The sequence below is a fragment of the Triturus cristatus genome, chromosome 11 (assembly GCF_964204655.1).
Source record: "Triturus cristatus chromosome 11, aTriCri1.1, whole genome shotgun sequence".
NCBI lineage: Eukaryota > Metazoa > Chordata > Amphibia > Caudata > Salamandridae > Triturus > Triturus cristatus.
The window spans coordinates 649,147,634-649,175,352 of NC_140594.1; the positions used below are offsets into that span (position 1 = coordinate 649,147,634).

Below are 27,719 nucleotides of genomic sequence, written 5' to 3' on the forward strand. Positions count from 1 at the left end.
CAGAATTACTGGAAGCCCAATTTACAAGTGTATGTTGAGTTTGCTCCAGCACAATTCATGATGTGCTGCCAGAACTCCCCAGTAATCTGGCGGGTAATACAAAGCCAAATCAAACAATTTCGCACAAAGCCACCTCATTTTCTTTTGCATGTCTGCATCCTTATAACTGGAAGCATAAAAGCCAAAGCTCAGCAGTCGCCGGATGAGGACTGCGGGCAGCGTAGTCCACAATAATGTTTCAGTACCAGTCCATTTTGTAATTGGCTGACAGGTGAAGACCTACAACGTTATTGCAAACCTAGTGACATCATTTTGTGCGAGTGCAGGGTGATGCCTATTGATAAAAGCATTGGCATAGCCAATAGGTCTCGCCTTTGGGACCTTATAAGTGTTTAGTTATCCAGCATAATATCCTTGGTGCAACAACATCAACTGTTGCATGGCTAAACACTTATAAGGTCCCAAAGGTGAGACCTATTGGCTATGCCAATGCTTTTTGCTGTGGGGCGTTTGGCTGGATTTTGTTATGTGCGGGGAACTCCCTCCCTTGTGTTTTCGATACACCGCATGCTTCAGGCACCAAGCTTTACTACAAGAACATAGTGCTAGGTCCTGTGGGATCTCACACGCTTCTATCCCCCGAAATGTTCTCTAAGGGAAAGTCTCCTAAAAAAATGGGAGTATAGAGCTCTAAAAAATAAAAATAAAGAGGCGAAGCAACATTGTACCATACTATACCTTGTGCCTCCTTGCTTGGAGCCTGATGAACTGTAGTGTCTGGAATCTAATGAGTGGGTACTTGGCTTTTAGGAGGATGTCAGCTAAGATGTGTTATGAAGGGAGGTGTAAAATATCTTCTGCATGGTTATTGTCAAAGGACCTTAAAGCCTTGGCCTGCTCTGTCTCAGCTGCACACAGTTTAACAGTATTTTTTAACTCACAATCGTCTAAGCAATAAAACATCAGGGAGTTAACACGCTTTCTGGTGAACCTTCCTACTCTCCTTTTTCACAGGACATAGTAGTCTTTCATATATAGTATACTTCATATTTTTTCTCAAAAGGTAATGTCTCACAAGCAGAAAGTTCTGTATCCAGAGTTCCCAATCTAAGCAGGACAAGAGGATCTTGGTCATTCTTGAAGGGCAACATGAACCGGGCAGGATGCAAGTGATCAGAAACCCCAGCCACACTCACCACTGTCACTGTGCGATGATGGTCTAGTGAAGACTTTTATCTCTTTGCTAAAAAGACCAGTGTTGCCATGTGATGAATTGATGCATTTTGTGGCAGTTATAGTCTATTTATAAAGAATTTTCCAATTCTGTATTTCCATGGTGTACTATTGTGTACTGTGAATACAAGCAATTTAGATGTATCTGGTAAGTGGCCATATACTTTTATGTAGGTGACTGTAGGTAGGAGGTGTTGGAGCACAGAAGGTGTCCTCATCAACATGCAGTTACTTGTTTATTCTGTACTCGTGTCCACCCAGCCTAGTGGTACTGGTTCCACCGGTACCAGGGGTTCCAATGCCATCACTTTTGGTACCTATGGATTGGTCTTCCTTGGTCCTGCATTAGACCCAATCCCAGAACTCCTTTCTGGAGATTGAAACAAGCAACTCCAAACTCATGGGTATGCCCCAAACCGTCATCTTGTGCACCACCTCGCAAGTAACTTGCAGATCTGGATGCTGACTTGAGCACATTATAATGCCCGCAACAGTGACTTAAAACTCCAACGCAGAGATATTTCATGGTCCTGGTGTCTGGCTTTGTTCATTGAACTTTGTCATTTTGATACCAGCTCCACAACTGGAGAATTGGAGCATTTATTAGATGGTGGATTGCTTGGTTCTACCACAGAGTTCTTTTCTCCAAATGTTGTCACAAGTCCTCAGACAGGCTCAGGAGTTGTGTAAGAAGTCTCACTCCAAGCCCATGATGGCCAAGTCTCTGTACAATGGAGCAATAAGCATGAGCCCTCAAGGATAATGCCTTCTTTATCTCTGTATATCCTGCATCTCAGTTTACAATAAGGATTTCGGCCTTCCTAAAGGGTAAACCTTTGTACTACTATAAGGACAAAGAAGCTAAATGTCTTGAATTATAGAATGAAGATGCAGCAAATGGGTTCTTTTACAATAAGGTGAGCTAATAACAATGTTTTCATTTTGATCTATGGTCTGTGCAGTAAATTGGTAGTGTATTACTGCAGTGATCTCACATCGATCTTTTTTATTTTGAGCAATAATCCATATACCAAATTGGTGGTTTCCCAATGAGGTGAGCTTATATCAATGTTTCCATTTTGAGCTACGATCCATGACTGACACAGTTTCAGTGGCTATGCTTCTCTTACGTATGTAGTTCAGAGAGGATCAGTTTATATTCTAGCTGGGCAAAGAGGTGGCAAAAGCAAACAATACTGTTGCCCAGGACATTGATTCCTAGTGTTTCCATGTGCTCACAAGCCTGTCTGAGGTTTACAGACATAGAACAGATTAACATTATTTGCTTTGAAATAAAAAACGCCATTGAACCTTCCATGGGCATCAGCAGGACAGAGTCCATCCAGCTGGCACTGGACAGACACAGACCTTGGTGACCTTTCAGCTTCCAACTAGGACACCACCTCTGCATCAGTCGGTCAACAATTAGCTTCAAAAAAAGAGATGAAGGTCCTCTCTGGGGCTATCAAGAACACCCTAGACCTTAGCAAGGGGTATTCAATATGGCCAGTATTTCATTGTATAATAAAGGGCGGTGGGCATTGTTATGGGGTATGTATGGATGCCCTAAACCCCTTCCTCTGCCTTCACTTCCTCGAATGTAAACCACAGCTTAAAGTTATGATTTGATCCACGTAGCCATTCGAATCTTGAGGCTGTAGAGAGCATTCCCTCCTAAACCTGAGCATCCACTTTCAAAGACAGAATCTAAAAGGAAGGAGACTATAAATCTCTTTCACTAAAGAGGTTATCTTGCTATAATAATTTAAGGAAATACAAATCTAGGGAATACAAATTGTGTGAAAGCAAATATGTAACGCAATTTAAAAAAAACATAACATAAATTTTTGAAAAAGTTACGTCTGAGTTACCAAAGGTTCCCCCTGTAAATGTATTTAATAAAACTAATTATAAAAACATAATTTAAAAAATTCATATATAATATAAAACAAAAACAATGAGATTTACATCAACTTACTCTGAAACAAATCTAAAATTCAGGTACAAATAATATTGGAAATTGATTTAGAAATTGATCACCCAGGGATTAATCACTCCAAATTACTTCAAGGTCATAAGTCTCTAAAAATAATCATGTGAAATCTCTATTTCTACAGAACTGTACTAACGTGGCTCAATGGATCTACAGGAACCTGCCAGGATGACATTCTACACAGGGATAGTACCCTATTCCAAGATGTACCTGTGATTCCTTAATTTCAATTAAGGAGTATCCAGTTAAAGCAGATCAAGGTGCACCCAGGTCTCCTTTCAATCTTGAGATGATTGGTGCATTTCTACAACTTATTGATGACATGTACCTGCCAGGGCCCACAATCACTGCATGTATAACTTCCCGCTGCATAAATGTACCAGTGTTAAAGATGATATTTCAGGCAGTGGCGTTGGTAGTGAAAACTTTTTGCTACGGATGAAGAAGGTTATTCGATTCAATGTATTCAGACAATTGCCGATTTATATGTTTTTCTAGGACCTTCAGGCAGATCGGTAGGAGTGAGAAACGACGAAAATGAAAAGGCAGAGATCCATTTAAATCAAGTTGTATTAGTAAAGGAACCACCAAGGCATGTTTCCAGGTCAATAGTGCAAATCAAAACATAAGAAAAAGACTAAAACAAGAATACAAATGAAAATAAATCTAAAATACATTTGCCCTCAACTTCAGGATTGGACTAATCAGTTTCCCCAGGTCTCGTGTTTGTCCCAGTTAGCAGCAGCAATGCTATCTAGTCGGTTTCCAGGCCCAGAATATGTAAAGGGCTACTTTCTTGCACACAGGTTCCAGGCCTGACCGGATCCTTTGTAGCAATGGCTCTGTGTATCTTCTGCTGTTTTGCAGTAGGGATAGTGGTTGAGGATTTTCCCTTGATAGCCCGATTGTGTTGGAGCATTAGAGCACAAAATGTAAAACTCTCTCCTGCCCACCCAGAGTACATGTACATCGGTAACTTCTGGTTTGGGGCCATTTGGGGTGAGATTGCTGGCAAAACTCCAATACCAATTTGGTGGCCTTTGAAGCCAAGAGAAATATGCGGAGTCCTTACTACCACCACCACCACCACTGAGGACATTGAACTTGATATGACTGATGTCTTGCGTCTCTCTTAACCCCTTCCTACCACCTCTGACTTAGCAGAGGAGATGTTCCACAACATTGAATAAGGCTCACAGAAAAATCTAATGCTACATTTTTAGTTACCTGCATTTGCAGGTGCTTACACCCAAAACACTTTTTGCTAGTTGAATTACTTCCTGAATCTCTAGTTGGGCTCTGTAATGAAAATTTACAATGTCCAAGCACATTACACCACGGCTAAGATTGCGTCCATGGCATTCTCCTGGCACATTCTGGTCAGAGTGATTTGCAAGTCTCCTGTAAGGACCACTATCATACATTCAGTGGGACATTAGCTCCTATTGCTTATTCCAGGGGTGATATCCAATTTGGCAGCTAGTCTTAATGATCCTTTAGGCTTAATTTGCTTAATCCTCTGGCTGGACAAGATAAATTAACATGTCTCATGATTCCATTACTATTGGTTCTGCTGTTCCTAACACTCCTATCCACCCTTCTGGCTTTGATCAGAAACACCTCATCAGTGCATTTATAAAGAAGGAGCTAACAAGAATGTGCGTATATAAAGGAAGGGAACTTGTTCGCAGACACGTGCTACATCTACCGTACTTGCCAAGAAAAGTTCTAAAGTCTACTCTGAAAAGTAGTTTTTGGTTCCACCACTAGTTGGAATGTCACAACAGTGATCGGGAATATGTACTTTATAAAATGGACTAGGGCTCACCTGTGAGTCCGGCAACTGAGACCACTGTGACCCTACTTCATTTGTTTTCTGACTTTGATTAATGGGCAAAGGGAGCTGAAGATAAAATGGTCTGCGGCTCTCAAGAAGCTCCAAATGTGCAAGAAGCAAGCGCCATAGGGTATGCTCCATAAACTGCAGGGGTGGCTTTTCCTAAGCATGGAAGATGTGTACCCATGATATTTTATTCATTTGGGGTGTTTGTAAAGGACACCTGAGCACCCTGCTCTGGCCTCAGATATGTTTGGGAACCAGTACATAAAGGAGTGAGTAGCAGCAGGTTGTGGTATGGTTCAATGAAGGATATATAGGAACCAGGCAGTCATCTAACAAGACATGGCTTTATCGAGCAAAACAAGTGAATCAAACTAACCCAGTGTTGCCCAGTAAGGTTTGGGGGGTTTCCCGCTTAAACCAGTAGTTCCAAATTGTGCATTTCACAACTCCATTTGCAAAGAATATGTCTATAAAGCTAATAACGCCTGTGAAGTCACTCATGAAATAACCTAAATCCTAAGGGGCTGTCTACTGAATCAGACAGTTCTGCTGTATGTTGTTTGACATGGTTCTCTTCCATTTTCACGATAATACAGTTTTTCATGTCTTTTCATTGATGTCCTTCATCTGCTTTCATGATCTTTTCTTGTGCTTCCAAGTGGATTTGTAGTAAGATTATGACTGAGAATCTGCTTGTTAGCCGCATGGTGAAAATATTATATGTTATGCAGTATGAGTAGGCAACATTGCTATCTCTTAGGTCAGCTAGATGTCAGAGGATCAGTAACCAGATTCTCCATTCTGATTACAGAGAGATTACAGGTTCAGACAAGAGACCTATCCTTAAGGTTACACTGATCTTGCAGGCTTTAGACACACACATCCGTATTGATGAAAGTGTCATTAGAAGATTTATTTTTCTAGATGATAAAGTGATTCCACACGAATCATGAAACAGCTGCCATAGCAGCAAGGTCTCTCTTGTGCCAAGTAAACAGCATCTGCCGTTCTATATTATCTTTTTATGTTTTAAACAAATTCATACTGGCTCCTGCAAGAACCCAGGATATTTTATAAATAAATATCTTCATCGAGGCCCACCCTGATTAATGGAGAAGAAACCGAAGGAGTCTGTCTAAGCTAGTAAACCCATCTCCAAGATACTACTTGCAAAAATGAAACACATTGAAATCAATTATTATGTAACTACCTTCAAAGAATTAATCTACCTCCCTTAAAACCTCCACAGGAACACCTTCAGACCAGATCTCCTCACCTAGCTACCCGTAACCTATCTGTACGTCTCAAGTCTTCCATTCAAGCATATCGAGCCATGATACCTGAGCCCTACTTGGATGGCTCATAATCTCCAACACACAGTATATTGTGTGTTCAATCTATGTAAACACTAGTTCACTTTTGAGACACATCTTTGGCACACTTTACCTATTGAATTTTCTCTAAGCTCTGGTAACTTTTATGTTCCCAACTCGGTGATACTCATGTACAGACCTTTGAAGGATGGGGACATGGTGGACCAGCAAAGATTCACACCTGTGACCTGCAAGCTTCACATTCTTTCTTCAGTAGAATTAATGTTTCTTTAATTTTTCTCACTTTGCAAGTCTTTGATTTCAAGATTCTGGCTCTGCGCTATATTATAACAACCATCTAAAAAAGTGAGAGAGACTGAAACATAGACTAACAAGGGCAATCCATATAATTTTACATTTTTTGGACATTGTGTTCTGTCTCTGAGCCAACAACTTTGAATATCCATCACAAACATGAAAGGAGATTTGTTTTTTTTAAGTACACTTAGGTCAAGATTATGACTGATTATTCTTTTAGGGAAGGTCAAAAAGCCAACTTAAATAAGCACATGCAAGAAGCAAATCTATGAACCACATGGAAGTTTTGCAAGTGCATTTGAATAAACGGTCAACATACTAGGCATTTCCACATACAGAACTTACATTGGGATCATATGACACTCTCATCCCTAGTACAAGTAGTTCTGTTAGAGAGTTATTCCTCTTCTTTGTCTGTAAACCTAGAAGCAAAATGAAATTGTCTGAGGAGAACTTAATGAATAACAAATCAGAAAACACCCAGTCCTTTCTCCAGGATCCAGTAACCATGAGTATTGCAAACACCGCCACCAAACTTTTACAGGATGTCCACCAAAGACACTTACTATACTTCGCACACTCCCAGGATCTCCAAGCCAGACTCATTGCACTGTAGGCAAAGCACACAAGATGAATTCATGGAGAGGCAGGGTGGGATAATAGGAAACACTTCTCCTCTGTGTTTTTCATAGAATCCAAACCTCCTGTTATGTTAGTAAGAGAAATTCTGCATCCTATTATAAGACCCGAGGCTCGATTATGACAAGTTTAAAGCTCATCAACGATAAAGAAATATGTGCCATAGGTTTAAAATATGTATCTTCTAAAGGTAGATTCCTGAGACCAAGTCACTGATTCACAATACTCTCAAGACGTCCAAAGAAGATGAAAGCTTTTGATGTTATTGCTCACCTAGGGTAATGGCCCCCGAAAATGAGGTATCAAGACCGGCCTCACTATGATCCACTTTAACAAGTTTGTCAAAATAGAAGCTGAGAGTGGGAGGAATCGCTTCTTAAAGTAAATTAACAGTTAAAAAGCTGAACAAGGATGGGAAACTGCAGTTTGGAGTTCTACACATAATTTTGTTGTAGACATGATTTATGGAGGCTTGACAACATATACAGATCGTTTGGACATTTCAGCATCCAAAGTTCTAGGTCTTCTTCGACTCTTCGTAAGATCTTTACTAATATGTCAGGTCTGAAGCTCTTAGAGTCTGATTCACAAAGGTTAACATACACTTTTGTGTAAGTTTACACTTGCTGAAGTAACGTTACTACTGTTTCGGTATTCACAAACTACAATTGTAATTTTATTACTACAAATTTTACACTTTTGTGTAAGTTTACACTTGCTGTAGTAACTTTATTGCTGTTTTGGTATTCACAAACTACTTATCTGATTCACAAAGGTAAACTTAAACCTTTGTGTAAATTTACCCTTGCTGTAGTAACTTTAGTAATGTTTTAGTATTCACAAACTATAAGTGCAATTTTACTACTAGTAAGTTTACTAGCAGTAACTTCAACTTCAATTTCAATTTATTAAGTCTTTATTTCGACCAATCTGATCATAAAACACATTAAATAAGTAAAATCACCACGATATATCAATCATAAGCTCCAATAATTAACAAGCTATACATGACATGAGTGTAAACCATGTTAAAAAGCATACAAGTTTGTTTGTCTAAAATAAACTATACAAACTTTTTTGCTTTAAAAAATGTAAACGGTTCATGAAAATTAATAACAATCTAAAGTTCTAAACCCGTATGACCCTGTGCTAACTAAAAGATACAGTACATGAGCATGCCAAAGATGCTAAGTAGAAGACTGTGATTAATATGGCCACTGTCGCAGTCTACTTGCTTCAATCTTGTGTCGAATTCTCCACACCAATCCTAAACACTTTGCAAGGGCAATCACAATTACCTCCTGAGTGCTGGTCTTTAATATTTGCAGTGCAGTGGTGCTCGACCTAGTACCCATATTCATACAGATTGGTTTGACCAATTTGCTTCGTGACGAGCTGTATGCGGGACACACAAACACAATGTGGGATATTTCGTCTGCAATCTGGCAGAATGAGCATTTAATATTTTGAGAAGGGTACTAGGTATTAGTGAAAACTTTTGTCGGTAGTGTACCTATCTGGAACTGAAAATAACGTTTCCTATCAATGGGCTTTGTTATGGAGTCCCAGAAGTCTTCATACGTTGGATCCTGCTTGTGTTCCAGAAAAATGCTATTCAAAGATGTTGGTTTGGGGGAGCACAAGTTACCAGCTCTGATCATAGCCCAATATGCTTCCTTATAAGCTTTTATTGGGGGGAAACTAGCAGTAACATTACACTTGTAGTTTGTGAATACAAAATAGTAGTAAAATTATTACAGCAAGTGTAAACTTAAACAAAAGTGTAACTTTAAGTTTGTGAATCAGGCTATTAGTCTTTATGACCTGGTAGTTCTCCATGTTTAATAGGAGATTTATCAAAGGTTTCCGCATCTGTCTAAATCGTTTGTTGGCTGTTCAAATCATATATCATATTTTCTGGGATCGACAATCTATTGTTTGGAATAGCATCTGATTATCGCAGGTGGCTCTGATTGTTTTTTTTTTTCTTTTCCGGGTTTTTGCAATCAACTGTAACCCACACCTCTAGCAGCATTCCTCCCTTAGTAAGTGTAGGGTAAGCTACCAGTTAAACATGAATTTGTATTCCTATGTAGATTATTTTTGAGGTTACCTGTTATGTCTTATCCAGTCTTGAGTAGCTTATAAATGTTGTAAATGACTCCCTCCGATTCCAGGCATGTTTGAAAGTCTGTGAGTTCTCTAATTGCTTCTGCTTTCCCGGTTGTGTGTAACGCCCAATGCCTTATTTGCACGTATGTCCCTGTTTTTAAATTATGTTTTACATTGTTAAAACAATGTAATAGTGCCATTGGTAAACAGGTCTCCCAATATACGACATTTACTTACATTCCAACTTAGGAACGCCCCCATAACCCCACCTACAGTACCCTTGTTAAAGCTGGGTTGTAGTGGATAGGAGTGAATGCGAAGAGATATCTAGTCAGTTCTACCTTCTTATTGACTTTATCTCAAGGTTGTAGTGAATTTATCACTCGCATGTGCCTTTTTGGGTGTGGAATGTTTGGACAGCCAGAGCACTTCCCAAAGTGATCTTCCCATCAGTGCTCTGTCCTGAACACCAGTTTCTTTTTCTTTTTTTAACTGTATTGGTTAAGTTCATCAAACAATACAAGGCAGCATCCAGCAACCGCCTCCAACTCATTTTTATTCAACATTAGCAGTAAAACAATAAGCATCATGTTTCAATAGCCATATATGCATTTTTCTATTGGTGGTTCCAACCATGGTATGTTTTTCATGTTGACCCGCGATCTATACACCTATTCCTCCGCCTTGGCACAGCAATCCATCCCTTGAAACCAGTCTTTAGTGGGGTGGAGGTGCTCTGATCGAATATGCCTCTTCACTCCGCATACCATTATCCCGCATGCTGTCACAACGCGGTCGTAACAACGACTGCGTTGTGACAACGCATATCATTACCCCGCAAGTCGTTGCGACTTGCGGAGGGGGGGCGCTGGATGGTGGAATAGTAAAATGTGCTATTCCAACTCCAGTCTGTGCGGACTGTAGGGAAGGTGTTGGATTTTAAATCCAACACCTTCTCCCCCCTCAGCAAGTCGTTGTAACGACTTGCGGAGTAATGGTATGCATTGTCACAACGCGGTCGTTGTTACGACCGCGTTGTGACAGCATGCGTGGTCACGGATGCGGGGTGAAGGCAGTTTACCGCTCTGATCACCAGTACCTGGCAATATCTAATATTGTAGATGTGGGTCTGCAGTGATATTTACTAATGTGTGATATATGTGAGCTATGCCTTTATCGACCAAGTACTCCAGCATAGCCATGGACTCCTAATACATAACTTACAAAGACACTACTTGGCTACATCTACTACTTTACCTCTACATATGGAACTTAATTTTTACATTTTGGCGACGATCTGGAGACTAACTCACGCTCTACAAGTGGTCTTAAGATAAGTTAAAGATGACTTGTCAAGGAAGTCTTCATGTTAGAAGGAACCTACAGAAACTACAAGCCCAGACAGCACACAGAACAGTTCTAAGAGGTAGTGGTTCATAAATGACCACACAGACAGCCCTTGTACACTTACAGGAGTAAGTGTTGAAACAAAAGAATCAAGACCCACAAGAAACAAGAGAAACTGTAGCAGCACGCTTCGCAGTCCCACCAGTGTCCATTACACCGGACAGCCCCAGCTTAGGCGTGCTGTGCTCTCCAACTTAAGTTCTGTTGCACTGTTATGGAACAGGAATTGTATGCTACTTCTAGCTCAACAAAATATGATTGCCTCACTATTTGCGTTGTGGAGGTGCTGTTATTAATGCTGCGCTCTTTAGCATTATCATGGACATTCTTATTTTCAATGGCAAGCCACACCAGTCTGGTGTACACTCACAAGAACATACTGGGGAGCATTTTCAGAAAATGTTGTTCCACATCTGCTCTAATGACGCGTGATGAGCTGTGCGGTCAGGGTATTGGATTGTGCTTTGGATTTGGTGATAGAGCCGGTAAGCACATATGAGCGTTTTTTTTTACCTCATTTGGGGTATAATGCCGTTGGCTTGGCCTGAACCCCATTTTATTTTAAGAATGAATTGTTTAATAAATAAATAGTTTGGTACCCGTTACCATGGTGCACGAGGCTTCAATGGCCAGGAGGGGTCTTCATGTGACTATTTGTCTCAGCCGTGAGCACGAGCCATCATGCTTGGAGACATGTCATGGACGCACCGGTTGTCATGCAGCTTTGCGAGCTGCTCACGGACGCATTGCAGTGTGGAGATGCCGGGAGCCATCCGGCGCAGTGTCCTCAACGTGTCGCCATCTTGAACATGGTTGTTGAAATGCTGGAGTGCAACGACTGTCAAGTGAAAGAGCTGCGGAAGAGAAAAGGAAAGATATGGAATGGGTTGGCATTGTTCTAGTAGTCCGGTGGTGTGGCTTTCGATGTTATCACTCTACATTCATTGAGTCCGCATGAAGCGAGTTCAGCCAGCGCTCTCCGTCCTAGTCTCCTCAGTTGGAGAGAAGTCCGAGTTCTGGTATAATTTTACAGATTTGCTGAACTTGATCTGGGCAGCACACAACAACTGTGACAGGAGCTTGTTGGACACGTTTTTGTAGTCTTAATGTTCCATGATGGGTAATTTGAGCACATCAGGCATACTATGCATTTCTTTTAGCGCGTGCATCGGAGGTTGTTTTGTCCACTGCAAGTATGACTTTCCACAGCTGGAACAGTATCCTGTGTTTCCAGCAAGGATGTTTTCTTTCTTAACTCAAGACTATGCTTGTCTATATATAATGAGCTTGCTACTTAAATTGTGTTGGCAAAGTAACATATTGCTTTGAATGCGTGGGTATCTTGCTTGTCTTTCTGCTGGGTTGCTGTAGTTACAGCCTAGCTTTGATTTATTTTGTCTCCCCATTTCTCAAAGTTGCCATCTTATAAATGGTCTTGTTGTTTTGTTTCATTGTACATTCTACACAACTTTTATACCCAGGTAGAATTGCGTTCTGGGTGTCATAGGCCCAGTTACTCAGGTTATTTTTCGGACCCTTACATGAGGGATCTGTTAACAGTGTGTAAGTCACCCTGTGCTACCCTGTCCTGCACGTTGGTTATCCGGTGTGTAAGTCACCTTGTGCCGCACCTATTCTCTGAGTTGTTTTGGGGTGTGCAAGTCATCTTGTGCTGCATGTGTGTACATTGTCTTAGTGGGGTTTAGTCCCATTTGCACTGTTCACATTACTACGCCTTACATTGGAGATGTTAGAGTGGGTGTCAGCCCCATTTCAACTGCTTGTGTTGTCTTAATGCATAAGTTCCCTTGTGCTGCACGAGGGTTATACTGTGTTTGTGTCACCTTGTGCTGCACCTATTCTCTAAGTTGATATGCGTGTGTAATTCACCCTGTCCTGTTCACTGACTTTATAGGTGTTAGTCCATTTAGCTTTGTTTCCATTATCGGTCACAGTCCCATTTTTTACTTGTATGCTCCCTTACATGAGGAGTGGTGAATTGGGTTACAGTCCCTCCTTCACAGTTTCTGTGGTTTTGTTCCTTTCATAAGGAAACCTCTCATGGGTGCAGTCCATCCATAGTTATTGTTCCGGGATGTGTTACTCCTGTTTGTTGCTCTTCACAGTGCCTTGCCCTGCTTCGCGGTGCATGGTTGGATGCTTCTTTTGCATCTTTAATTTGTCTTGTTTTCACATGTCTTCTCATGTGGTGTTATCTCACTTTGTAATTGTGAGTTCAACGTTCTCATGTTTTTTCCATTTGTGTTTTATATTTAAGGAGGCGGATGTGTGATATTTCGTGTGTATCTTTTCACTCTCCTGTCCTCCTTTGTTAGTCTTTGTTCCCTCTTGTGATGCGGTGTTTTACCTTGCAACCCTGGGTTCTAGACTATTTCCCTCATTTGTACTTTATTGTGCATAGTTGTTTCCATTTTTGTATGGTTTAATTAATTTTCAATTTTAAGTGGAGATAATATGTGGTATCTTCCTGTTGTGTTTAGTATGTTCCCTTGTTACCTGGTTCCTAGCTGCTCAGCCAGTGTGAGTGTTTAGTATGTATGTTTGTGGGATGGACATGAGTAGAATGCGTGGGTGCCTGGTGTGAGTGTTGACAGTTGAAGATGGGCTGAGCAGCAGTGACGCTGCTCCTGGTGGGGCTCCTACCACTGATTTTATGGACTTCATAAATAACTTACAAAGACAGTACTTGGCTACGTCTACTACTTCACCTCTACTCATGGAGCTTCATCTTTACAATATGCTTTGTTAATTTTGCCATTAGGTTGTAGGGGCAACAACCTATACATTTTTATAATTTACAAATAGAATTTTTGCTGAATTTTTTATAAGGATTCTTTCTGCTTCACTGGTGTCAATTACCATTAGTTGTCACTTATGGCTGATAATTTTCCTCATTAAACCTACCTTTATCTGAGTTTTATTAAGTTGATCCACCCTCCTCAGATTTTCTCAGTTTTCAGCCTTTGCTCAATTATTTCGCATCTCTAGCAGTATCAACGTTACACTGCTCAATGGTATCAGGGTGCTCCATTTTTTATGCAGTGGGGTGTTATCCTCTGTATGTGGTTCAAAAAAAGTCCTGTATTTGAGTGTGAAGTTCTTGCAAGTTAACAGGGTTTCTGAGTCAGTATTCTTTAGTCGCCGTCTACCATAATACCGGCTTGTCTTTCCTGTCTCCTACTCCATTATAAAATTTGAATGGTCTCCCAGGACAATGTCACCCATCTCAGCTTTGTCTTTTATACTACCATCCATTTTTGAAAAATATGTAATCAGTCTTTGTATCGTTCTGTATGTGGTCGAAAAAAAGAAATACTCATTTTGAGATTTGTGTTTGTATCACTAAGAGTCTACAAAGAACAGCTAGATTCTTTAATCTTTTGCTAACAGTTTTATCAATTCGGGCTTGCGGGTTAGAGTGTCTATGTCCTTACTCCAGACCATATTACAATCTTCACCCAGAGAGAGTGTATATGTTTGTTTGTTAGTTCATTTATTCGTTCCTCTCTGGCCCTCTCAAAGGCCTTTATCTAGGTACCTTCATTGGCCTACAGTAGCAGAAAAATATGTGATATCTGTTCTTCAAGTTGGTTTTCTCCATCGGTACATCGCTACTGTGGTATCTATGTGATTACATTTATCTCCATTTCATCTTCAGTGTCCTTTTCTTCCTCAGTCCATGTGCTGTACTTAGGAGTGTCTCAATCTGTCCCTTTTCTTGCATATTTAGTAATCACTCATTAGTTTCTGTGTAGAGGGATGCAAACCTTCAAGGTCCTTTCATCATCGGGGTGTCTTTATTGGTGATCCCTCCTTCATGTTTTCCTATTTATTGATTGATCGTTGCCTCCCCTTGTGTGGTCTCTCAGGTTGTGAAAGGTTGAAAGCTTCTTTAGCCCCCTGTGCAGAGTGTGCTACCATTTCCTTGTCTCCCCGTCTGAACAGGAATATCCACCTGTATCAAATTTGTTTAGCATTACGAATTTCAATCACTGTGCAGTAGAGGCAACGTTTGGTTAACATAAATGTGGACAAGTCTTCAAACATATCAATTTGCTTTCTCCACATATCATACTCATCAGGGCTCGTCCAGCATTTAAAATATGTCCCTTTATTTAAAAGGATGAAAGTTTTGCAACAATAGCTCTGGGTCTTGCTTTAGCACCCTCATTTCTCCTCCCCACTCTATGTACTCTCTGTGCCTATTGAGAAGTTGTACCCTTTCTGGAGGATTGTTCCAGAGATTCTCTACCCCAGACTATGCATATCTCATCTGATCTCCAATATAAGACCTAGTTCTGAACTGAGTCTGAGACCTTCTGAACGGGAACTATTAAAGTACGTTTTTTAATTCTGCCCCGGTGGTGTGACTCACCAGCACTGCTCCCTGTCTAGGGATATTGACTCATGATTTGATGTGCTCGCCATAATTTACACATCTGTTTTTCCTGTTACTATTGGGCATTGTGCATCGTGCTGCTGGCAGTCGCTTTTCTTTCTTTTTCCACTTGATGCATGAGCGCTGCTCTGACTGTATGTTTTATTAAAAATGTTAATAAAAGATTTAAACAAAAAAAAAAGTGTTTTTTTAATTCTGCTAAGCGGGCCGGGAGGTCTTCTTTAGATACTGGAGCCGCACTTCTCATTGATATTTTTGCTGGAAAACACTGCCTCTTCTTATGCTCTTCTTGCTGTTTCTGTGAGACTTCACTGGGTAACAAAGGAGTATAATTTGCTCTGCCAAAGGGTTTTGCCCAAATTCAGCATATATGTAGCTCTAGCTTTAGCCTCTAGTGTGTGGGCTATCCTCCTTTTTCCCGGTGCAAGTTCTGAAATATGTTGCTTGGACAGGATCCGTCTGGTTCCCTTTCTACCTTTTTTCCAATAACCTTAGTGTGAGAAGTTGGCTTAGTATATGGCGCACACTTGTGTAAGTGGGCACCCTGCACTAATCCAGACAACCCTTATTGTGGTGTTAGTGGTCTTAGTGGTCTTAGACAACCTTGGAAAGTTCTCTAAGTGATAGCTGTGGAGAGCAGCCTTCAGGCTTAGTCCAGAAGGAGTGTAAAGCAGCTTGTTTTACCAGAGCATAATGTTATCAGTATAGATTAAGTGAAATGAACCACACAGTATATTTATAAAAATACTTATTTATTATAAGACACTCACTAACACATACAGATATCTCCTAACCGGAGATATACACAATGCTCACAATGCTTTGCTATAAAAAAACAGGTAAGTAGCACAACAACACAGTGGTCGACAGGGGGGAGCCCAGACTATATACTACAATAGTGGTATGCGAACGAAGACTCAAGTCAAGACTATATCCAGAAGACGTAGAAGTGCCAGAGACCCGAGGAACCACCCATGGTAAGTAACCAGGAACCCCACGGAGGCCGTTTGCAGAGTGGGAACACGACCGCGGGCTCCATTCAAGTCAATGGATAAGTCAAGGTTGCAATTTTAAAGAAGGACCCTTCCCAGTGGACCCTGAAGAAACCCCGTGGAAGGCAATAGGTTGAAGAGCCACCCTACCCATGGATACCCTATGAACCAGGATACCTACACCCGGGAAGCCGGGTGCATAGGTGTGAAGTAGCGTCAGAAACAGCCTTAAACCACAATGACGACTTCCTATAAGATGCCGCTAGTGAAGAAGGCGAAGTGTCTGGTGGATTCAAGGTCGAACTCAATGGAGGACTTTAGGAAGATGCCGCCGCTGCTGGAGGAGGCGGAAGTGTCTGGTGGAACCCAAAGGTGGATTCAAGTTGGAAAGTACCTGCAAACAGAGGGGACAGAGTTTATCCCACTCAGGAGTGACCAGGAGGCACGGTAGACAAAGGCCCACCGATATTGGGAGTTGCAGAAGAGCTGACAGTGACCTTGGAGCTGCAGCTGTGAGGACCAGGCGACGTTGTGGAAGTCTAGGAGCCGTTCACGAGCTGTCCCACGTCGGATGTTGAGAGATGAGGGATCGGTGTCCGTCGAGAGCACCAACAAGCCTTCGCCACTGCAAACAACGTGGAAAGCGAAGAAGGTGCAGTGTCGGGACCAGCAAGGTCCAGGTGACTCACCACAAGCAAGGGAGTCAGGGCAGGCCCCAAGCAATTAGGGATGCCCGCAGTATCAAGGAAGACCCCCAAGAGGACCCACAGGCCGGAGGCACTGGAGTCTCAAGAGGACCTGGAGCAGCTCACCAAACATGCAGGCCCACGGTGCAATTCATGCGGTGAGGATGAAGATCTTGGTCACAGGAGATGCTTGAGGTTGGGGCTACGTAGAGCCTGAAGATCGTGGAGGAATGGAAGCCAACAAGCCTTTGCAATGGCAAGTCACGTGGTGCACAAGGTTTCAGTTCCTGCGGCTCCGACGAGGGATACTGGTCTCCAACTTGGTGAGAGAACAGGACAGGCCTCGAGGGATGTGAAGACCCCTATCGGTGTTGCTGAGCCTTTCGAAGTCTGTGGGAGCTCGGGATCAGCAGACCAGTAATCTTTGTTTGCTGTGCCTGCAGATGCAGGGAAGTGACTCCTTCACTTCAAGGGAGATTCCTTCAGGTGTCTTGGATGTCCACAGGCCTTTGGAAGGTTCCTGTATGGAGCACAGGCACAGACGTTGCAGCAGAGTTGCAGGACGACGAGACTAGGAGCAGCAGGAGTCTTCCCAGTTGCAGTCTCGGAGCCCAGAGCAAGGTCCAGCGAAGTCCAGTGCCCAGACAGTCGAAGAAGTGGTGTCTTGATATGAATCTTGTCCCACAAAGAATCTAGGGACCCACCTACAGGTAAGCCCTTAGGTACCCTAAGGAAAGTGTTCCCTCCCAGGGGAGGGGTCGGACAGTGGGGAGGATACTCCCATGTCCTTTGTCCAGTTATGCGCTAGAGCGGGATCCATTGGCTCCCTGAACTGGTTTGAACTGGACTATGCAAGGAGGGCTCCAAATGTGCCCCTCAAGCAGACTGAGTGGCGCTGGCAAGTGTTCCCAGCCGGCCTCAATACACCAAACCCTGTCTGGGAGGTGGTCACAATAGGATACCTATTGATCTGCCTTCCCCTGCTCGAGCTTGGCTCAGCAGCAGGAGGGCAGAATCGTGTCTCTGGTCGGCAGTAGCCATGCTGTGCTGTCCATGTGTAGAAGACTGGCACTGGGAGCACTGAGGGCCTCCCGAAGGAGCTTTACAATGCATGGAAGCATACCCCCACACCGTAAATGGTGTGGAGGTATGATTCCAACTTGTTTGATAGCAAACATGACAGGGTTCGTTACAGCCAGTTTAGAGATGGGCATCGCGTAATGATGCATGGCCACTCTATGTATAGTAATGGCTGATGCACTTACAACCGGAGAGAATGGACTCCGAAGGTTGTAGGGGTGTCCTGCTCATGCATGGGCACCCTCACACTTAGAACCAAGCACCCTGCCTTCAGGATTGAAAGGCCTGCCTTAGGGGTGACTTATGGGTTTTAAGTGCAGTGACTTCAGATATAGGGAAACCTATATCTGCCGTAAGTGGTGGTAGCACCATCTTACACAGGCTGCAATGGCAGGTCTATAGTTATAGATTGAGTGATTTTCCCATGGATGGCATAATGTCCCATGGGTGGCATAATACATGCTTCAGCCAATGGGGAACCCCTGGTTTACCTGTGCCCTGAGTACCTCAGTACCATATACTAGGGACCTATAAGGGTACACCAGTAGCCAATCTGGGATGTACCCAAGTACTCACCATAACCTATTTAGGGGAGAAAGTACAGAGACTGGGGTCCTGATTAGCTGGATCCCAGTCAGACTAGTCAGAAACAGCATAGCACCAGGCAGAAAGTGGGGGTAACCATAAAAGCAGATCCTACTTTCCTACAATCAGCACATCCAAATCAAACATTTATCAAGGGGTCACTTCACCAAAAAGGCAAATTCAATCAGCATGTTTTTTTCTACCCTCCCCCCTTCAGACCATCACCTTAAAGAGGGATCACCAGAAATTCTTATCACACTTGATAGATCCTTATTCTTGACGCAAACATTTTATGTCAACAATGCAATTATAAAGGGCCTAGTAGCAGTATCTTTGGTGTGCCTCATATTGTCTTCCAGATTGCTCATTAATCCCCTTTACGTCTGGATGCCCCATAGAACCCAGACTCATCTAGTCTGTATCGGGCTTGTGGCACCTTAGCATTTTGGTTGCCACTACCATCTTGAGGGCATCTGTGCTCGTGGGTTGCCTTCTTTGTGACAGATCGTCCTTCATCTGCACTTACAGACCCTAATCTCAATAGCTGCAGTTATTGGGGTGTCATCTGTACAAGCCGGCAGCGATACACCCTTTTGGAGGTGAAAACATCTTTGAATCCACGAAGCTGTGTTTCAAGGTTTCCATTATGGCACTATCTTGACACAAAAAAACCCTGCTAGTAATATAAAAGGTCACACCCTGTGGAGGAAAAGATTTGTTATTCACAGCTAAAGCATTGACATTGGACACCCTCCTGAAAGAGGTCAAGCATGATATGTTTAGCAGACAATTGTTTTAGAGAAAGATATATGTTATCAGGCCACAGTAACAAAAAAACAAGACCTCATTAACATACCATAATAAAATATATTTAGGTCTAGGATGGATTCTCGGGCAAATACTCTGAACTGTACCAGCGTCTACAGCGCAGGCTTAGATGATGCCAATTTTGTTGGCTACATCCAGTGCATCATAGTCTGGAGCTAGACACACATATGCCTTCTTCTCGCCATCCGGCCTGATCAGTGTGTTGACCTTGGCAACGTCAATATCATAAAACTTCTTTACAGCCTGTTTTAACTGGTGCTTGTTAGCCTTGACATCAACAATGAAGACCAGCGTGTTGTTATCTTCAATCTTCTTCATGGCAGACTCCGTGGTAAGAGGGAACTTGATGATTGCATAATGGGACAAGTTTGTTCCTATGAGGAGCACTCTTCCTGGGATACCTGGCTTGCCTCCTTAACCTCAAGGTCCTCGGCCTGCTGAAAGTGGGGGCTGTCCTAATTTTCTTCTTCTTGTGACTGTGCACCCCCTTAAGAACAGCCTTTTTATCTTTCAAAGCCTTGGACTTTGCTTCGGTTTTAACAGGGTCAGCTTCCTTCTTGGCCTTCGGTGCCATATTGGGGGTTAAAAGCCATATAGAACACACTCGACACACCTTAAAATGCTTTATTATGGATTCTCCTGTAACCAAAATATGCCCTGCTGAAATTGCTGATGTATGTGCATTCTTTGTTATGTGAGCAGTTCCCTCAGTAAATAATTAAAAGAGGAAGTTCATGACTGCCTCTAGAGGGGCAGATATGGTATCAATCTGTTGTTCCTCCCACCAGCCAACCCATACTGACCATGCATATTCATAACAAAATCTAGTGGATAGAGCTCAAGAATGTCTGATAACCGACAAACCCTCCTGTGAAAGGTCTAAGAGATCCATTATCTCATAAAACCCTCCATGCTATCATTTGGAGGGGGTCCTGTGAAAATCAAATTGTGTACATTACCTAGTGGATTGGAGAGGATTTGATACAAAACAATGAAAGTAGTTTAAGAACGTCCACTGGGAGCTCTAGCAACTAATGGCACCAAACCGGAATTACAGTATTAAAAAGGCTTCTTCTCTCTGTGTTTGAACCAGGGACCTGAAGATCATGTCAAAAAGGCCCACCAGTATAGGAGAATTAGGTGAACAACCTTTACAACGCAACTTTTACACCGCACTACCATTACAACGAAACTATTACAACGCAAAATCTGTTACAACGCATGCCATTACAACGCATGCTATTACAACGAAATGCACTAGATGGCGTGCTAACATTAGAAATAGTGTAGTTTTACTATCCAAACACCTTCCCTACTGCAACGTGGACTGGAGTTAGAATAGTAAATTATACATTTCTAATGTCAGCACTCCATCTAGTGTACGTCGTTGTAAAAGCATGCGTTGTAAAGGCTGGCGTTGTAACAGATCTTGCGGTGTAAAAAATGCGTTGTAACGGCATGCGGTGTAAAAGCATGCGTTGTAACGTCATACATCCGGAGAATTACATCCACTGCCTCTGTCTCTGCTCTTCAACAGAATAACTGGGGATCTTGCAGGTCAGTTGGGGCAAACAGGTACATCGGAGGGGGACACCAAATATTTACCTGTTAAAACATTAACTGGTGAAGAGACCAGTCGCTCCTGTCCTGCAAAAACCTCAACCCCACTCTCCCCATCCAACAGTGAGTTTCATAATCCTAGCAGGGAATTGAAGGGTGAGATCCTGAAAGTAAAGCGGAGGCTTGCTGCTGTCTAATTGTTGCGCTCTGGCGATTTAAAAAAAAATCTCTGTACTTTTGTTTTTTAATATAACCTCATACTTCACTCAGCATTTTATTTGCACTTTGTGGTAATTTGCGCTCTCACCTCGGTCCACCGCAGGGCTTCTACCCTGATTGTTGTGGAGGGTGTGGGCGTGTGCACGCTTTCCTTGATTGCTATCAGCTGCTCAGGCTTGGGGGAGGCGGCGCTCTGACAGTCACGTGACCTAGATCTCCTCTCTACTTAAATCCAATGCCACTTCTCCCGCGCAGCGGGCGTGCCAAAGGCAAGCCTGTCTGCGCCCAAACGGGGCCAGGGGCCACGACCCCTGGTCAAAAGTGCATAAATCGGCTGAATCTCTCTTCTAAACAACTCCTAGCTCTCCGCCCCCCAGTTAACCCAAAATGCACCTGGTTCACTGCTGACAGCCTAGCTGTGAAGGTCTGTCCCTGCTGCAACTTTTGCCCCTGTCACTTCACAGTCCCTCCGCCTCACCTCTCCTGGTACTGAATCCTACCCTCACTCGTCAGTCCAACCCATCAAAGATTTTACGTTCCTCAGTCTAAATTGCCGATCACTCCCCAAGCATAAAATGGAGATCCTTGACCTTCTTCTAGACGAACAACCTGACGCTTTGTTCCTCACAGAGACCTGGCTCCATGAGAGTGCCGGCCCTGATGTGGCAACAGCACTACCTCCCAATTATGCCATCGTCAGGAAGGACAGAGTGACAAAAAGTGGGGGGGGGATAGCCATCATCTTTAAAAATCTTCTTTAATGCAAATTTGATCCGTTAGACTTTCCCAACTGCGAAGCCGCCCTATTTATAATATCCCTCAACCCCAATTTCACACTTTCTGGTGTTTTAGTTTACCGCCCGCCAGGACCCCCCACCAACTGGGCCTCATCCTTTCCCAACCTCAAAACCCCTTTCCTTTTAAATTCCAAGAATTTCTCAGTCCTAGGCGACCTAAACCTACATCTTGACGATCCCCTTAATTCTACCTGCAGCAACTTCATTTCTGACCTCGCAGCTATGAATATTGACCTACTAAATACAGGCCCCACTCATAGTGCCGGCCACCTGCTTGACCCCATCTTTTCGAGCCTTCCTCACATCCACTGTGCCCCGGCAACACCCATATGCTGGTCAGATCACTTTATATCCAAATTCTGCCTAACGCCCCTTTCCTCCCCTACCCCTTTTTTCCCTTCCCTCAAGGTCCCCAAAAGAGACTGGAAACAACTGAATATAGGTGTCCTCAACAAGCTCTTATGCGCCAACCCACCCACATCCGATTCTACGGTTGACGTACGTTCAGGAAACATATACGATTGGCTTTTAGATGCTCTTGATTCTTGCCTCCCCCTCAAAAATAAAAAAATAAATAACCACCGACCTCCAGCCCCTTGGTTTAACGAAGCTCTAAAGGCTGAGAAATCTAAATGTAAAGCCTTGGAACGGAGATGGAGGAGAGACTACACACCTGATTCCAAAGTTGTCTACAAAAAAGCATTAAAATTATACCACAACAACTGTAACTCCGCTAGGGCTAGCTTTGTCTCCAAAACCATCTCGGATGCCACTAACTGATCAAGGACACTTTTTGGCCTAGCTAAAGAGCTTGCCGGCTCTGAGACCCTAGCAAAACCTCTGCTTTTAACTAAACGTCAATGTGACGATCTTGCCCAATTTTTCACGCAAAAAATAGAGAAGATTTATTTTGAAATTGCTAACTCACAAATAAGCAAAACCCCACAGTCTCAATCCATCCTCTTACCCCAGACCTTACCCTTACCACACCTCACTGTCCCTCCCCAAACGGTTCCACAGCTAGTCTCTTGGCCCCCTCTTGACCTAGACTCCTTGATAACCATCCTTTGAAAGGTCAAATCCGGTTCCCCGAAGGACCCCCTGTCAATCTCCACACTAAAACAGCTGGACCTCTCTCATCTGTCCGTCATCCTGAATGCTCTAAATTCTTCCCTGCTCAAATCCACAGTCTCTGGGCATTGGAAACACGCCATGGTAACCCCTCTCCTGAAAAATCCCTCTGCCGACCCTAGTGTCCTCTCTAATTATAGGCCCATCTCACTCCTGCCTGCCTTCTCCAAAATTCTTGATAGACACATTCACTCCCATCTCTCTGTTTGTCGAAACTCACAAAATCCTCCACCCCTCTCAATCTGGCTTTCGAACCGGATTCTCCACGGAAACCACACTGTTGGGGGTCACAGAGAAGTTGCGCCATCATCTCGACACTGGGGACACAGTCGCACTGATACTGTTAGACCATAGTGCGGCCTTCAACACTATCTCCCATTCAGTCCTAATCAACACACTGAAGTCTTTGGGCATCTGTGGCTCCGCCTTGGACTGGATTACTTCTTTTTTAACCGACCGCACTTTCCAGATCTTCTCTGTCACAGACACTTCCAACATTTACCCATAACCCTATGGTGTGCCCCAGGGCTCCATCCTTAGTCCTCTTCTTTTCAATTTATATGTCAGGCCTCTAGCAGACATAGCAGAACAAGCAGCCTAACTCTTTTTACGTATGCAGACGATTCCCAGATCATCTTTTCCCTCTCCAGTACTGACCCCAGCTCGACATCCCTTCTTCAGACAGGCCTAGGGAAAATTACTACATGGATGAACCGCAATCACCTGAAATTAAATGGTGATAAGACGGAAGTCCTCATCCTAGGCAAAAATAAAGATCTGTGGGACCCACTACATTGGCCTGCTGAGAAGGGCGCCCTCCCCAAACCCTCCAGTCATGTCCGTAATTTGGGGATAACTATTGATGACTCTCTAACCATGCACCATCAGGCAGTAAAGGTCACGGCTATCTGCTTTACCATCTTGAAATGGCTCAGGAAGATCATCTGGATGCTCCCAGATGACACCCCGAAAACAGTGGTCCATGCCCACATCATCTCTCGGCTGGACTATGGAAACATCCTTTACCTTGGCTCAAACAAAGCAGTGACTCGAAGACTGCAGTTAGTACAAAACACTGCAGCAAGATTACTTTGCAAGGTTCCCAAAGCCACCCCGATATCTGGCTACCTCCGTAACCTACACTGGCTCAGGGTGGAGACCCGCATTAAGTTTAAATCCCTGAGCTATATGTTAAAGATCAAAATGGGAACGGCACCACAGTATCTTAACTCTCTTGTCCGTCCCTATGCCCCCACTCGCCATCTACGATCTACCACTCTCGGATATTTCACAGTACTTAGGTCCAAACTATCTAGGATGGGGGGGAAGATCTTTCACTTACCTAGGTCCATCACAGTGGAACACCCTTCCTCTCGCCATACGCAAAGAGACTGTTTACACACGCTTCTGCAGATCACTCAAGACCTGGTTATTTAACCAGTAACCCCTTCTATTACTGCCTTTTATTAGCTACACCTAGTCCGCTTGGCGCCGGGAAACCCTTTTTGGGTAGCTGTTGCGCCCTATAAATTAAAATAATAAATAAATAAAATAGCAGATGCTTACCATATCTCTATCTGCACAAGAATGTCAAAATTATTTTGCTTGATCTGCCAAACCCTTGGAATGCTCATATCCTAGCTTGTCTATATATCTTACCACCAAAATACTCTTAGTGGTATTAGGTTTCTTCACTTGACCACTTTCCTGCTATCACGACGTCCACACAACGTGCTCCCCATCTCAGCATGCTGACCTCTGACTCTAACAGTTACTCGACCAAAAACAGATTTTACATTCCGCACCACCATCTAGGAGAGCCACCAGCCCAACTCCATTGCATCTTCCAATGGGAAAAACAACACCAAGTAGGCACTTTTTTTATTGCAGAGTCTTCAACTACTGTAGAGCCCGGTAAAGGAGGGGCCAGAAAGATCACTTGATTAAATGAGGTAAGCAGGCTGCATACTCTTGACTAGCTACTTATGAGTAATCACCCTAAGCTGCCCGAGATGTCAGACAAAACGTTGGGAGCAGCTGTGGAAGGTCTCCACAGATAAAACTTGCCTAGGTTCAGCTACACTCGATAGCCCTCTTTATCACTTTGATCTTTGGCCTGGCAAGAATTAGGGACGCCTTCACAGAATCTATCAGAAACTGAACCCCTATGAAGGGACTAACACCTTTTCTGGTTTATGACGAAACCTAGACACTGTAACATAGACACTATCTCTTTTATCTGAGTCTAAAGCCTTCTTCCTGGCCTGCGATAACACGAGCACATGGTCCGGCTATACCACCACCCAATCTCCCAAGAACTCAACATAGCCTCCCACTGGTTTGAGGAGCTTCGTCGAACACCACAGGGTAGATGATAGTCAGAATAGGAGAGCCTTGAACCAACTAGTACTGGCCTTCCATTGAAACTGGAAAAACATCTGTGTGGTCAGTAGACCGGAACTGCTTGATAATCATCCTTCTGATGTATTTTCACCATTTAGTCCCCTTCCCGAAGAGAATCTATTAAGAAATGAGCCTCCTCCATATTAAAGTTTGTGTTAAATACAAAACCATCTAAGAGTCAAGTTTTATCATCGGAATACAGCTGTCTCCTTTCTTCACCAGAAAAGGGGTATGAAACCCTGCGGTCAATCTAACATTTGATCTATTGCTCAACAGTTTCTGTACTTTTTTAGACTAATCTCCTTTGTAACTTCGAGAAAGCGATAGGGTCAGAGGGAGCTAATTGAACTGGAGATGAATAGAGCGCTATTTTGTAACCTTAGATAGTTTGTAACACCCAAGGGTCTGATGTTCGGTTTTGCCTCTGCTGGAAAAAGAGGTTGAGTTGCCACTCAACCCTCCTGTGGAAACAAATGTTTTAATTTGATGCTCACCAAAATAATAGTGAATCATGCCCTCTGCTCCTCTGTCTTCTCCTATGCCATTGACCCCCTCTCTGAGGGTAAAAGGGGGTATAAACCACCTCTGTCTGTAAATAGAGACTCCATGACCGCCTTTTTGAGCTTAGAAGACTGGCTCAAAGGAGCTCTGTTGCTGCTTAAAGCAAGAAGAGTAAGCTTTTGCTCTGCCAGCTCCAGTAAAAACATAAGTGATGAATTCCATGTTTTTTCTGCTTGGCTTTGTCCAATGAGAGAAAATTCTGGACATACTTTGTTATTTATTTGACAATTCCCTTGTCAAAATAGTGTCCTGCCGCTCTGACCTCTTTTTCTAACATCGTGGCCAGTTTAGGGTCTATTATCATAAGTATATTTTCTGTGTTCCGCATAAAATGCAGCATTTCCATCGTCCAAACTACATATCACACTTTGAACCCTGCCATTGTGGGGTGAATATTAGGTGTTAAAGGCAACCTATGAAGATGGTTAGGTCGAGGTCACGCCAATTGGAGTTTGTTTCTGTTCACTCTACCCATTGAGAATCTAATATGTCTGGAAACAAAATCACAGATGGGGATCAAATCCACTCTCCTGACCATTGGTGCATGATAACACTGGGGTCTAAACAAGGTTGTCTCATAGCATCCAGGATGTCACCATCCCAAGCCATAACCATGGCCTTTTCGTCCATCTGTTGAGGTGTTTCCTAGACGGAATCACTGTCAGAGTCCACCTGATGAGAACGATCACAGATTCTACTCAAACGGGAGTCCAAGTCGGGGGTCGGAGTAGCTTATCTTCTCAGGAATGGATAGCCAATTAAACTGACCACACCTTGAAAGAGCATTTTTTAGCATTATTGGATACCTAGGTTGTTTTCCGAGCACCATGGGGAGTACCCAGATCCTCTCTAGGACAGGGATGTAAACAAGAAATCAAGCTGTGAAAGAATGCTGCACTCGAAGAGCTCACTGCCTCATGCATAAACTACATCATGACAGTCACCGCTGAGTTCACCACATCTGTGACCCAGAGGTGGCCAACCTCCTCAGCGGGCCTTGCTTCTCTCCTACAGGTTAAACCACCTCATCCATTAAGATTGACTCATCTTTAGGGTGCCTTGAATTGTAATGCAAAAACCCGGGACATTTCCCAAAAATAGAAGGACTACAATTTTACTTCAACCCAGCGCACAGATTGGCAGTTCTCCTTAGCAGAGAATTACAGAAGAGGCAGTAAGAACATACATCTTTCTCCTTCTTTAGGCAATAATAGGTAACTTATTTAATAAATTGTTAAAAAGTGATTTCATCAATGAAGGAGATGCAAGATGAGTAGGTTCTAAGCTGGTAGTTTATTTGTAAGTTACAAAGGTAGAACAGCTCAGCCACCCAACTGACTCTGGCCAGTTTCTCAAGTAGACTCCCTTAACATTCTACAAATGACTCAGAGGATCTCAACAATTCTAGAACTCATGCAAGCATCTATTACAACATTGATAACATTGAAAGAAGGCACATTACAACACATCTCCCTCTGTAATTAATACATTAAAAAAATTAAAGCAAAATAAAAAACAATAAGAAACAAAACTATACAAACTAATCTTCAAGATATGACGGGACACGAGTCTCCCTTTTGGATCTCTTTGGAACCATCG

At 43.0% G+C, this 27,719-nt stretch overlaps 1 protein-coding gene and 1 pseudogene across 4 annotated transcripts in view; one reads left to right on the forward strand and one right to left on the reverse strand.

Annotated features, from left to right (window-relative positions):
- Positions 1 to 27,719, forward strand: part of FARP2 (FERM, ARH/RhoGEF and pleckstrin domain protein 2) — a 1,344,877-nt gene that overhangs the window by 728,917 nt on the left and 588,241 nt on the right. The window lies entirely within an intron of this gene.
- On the reverse strand, positions 19,555 to 20,023 carry LOC146785236 (large ribosomal subunit protein uL23 pseudogene; annotated as a pseudogene).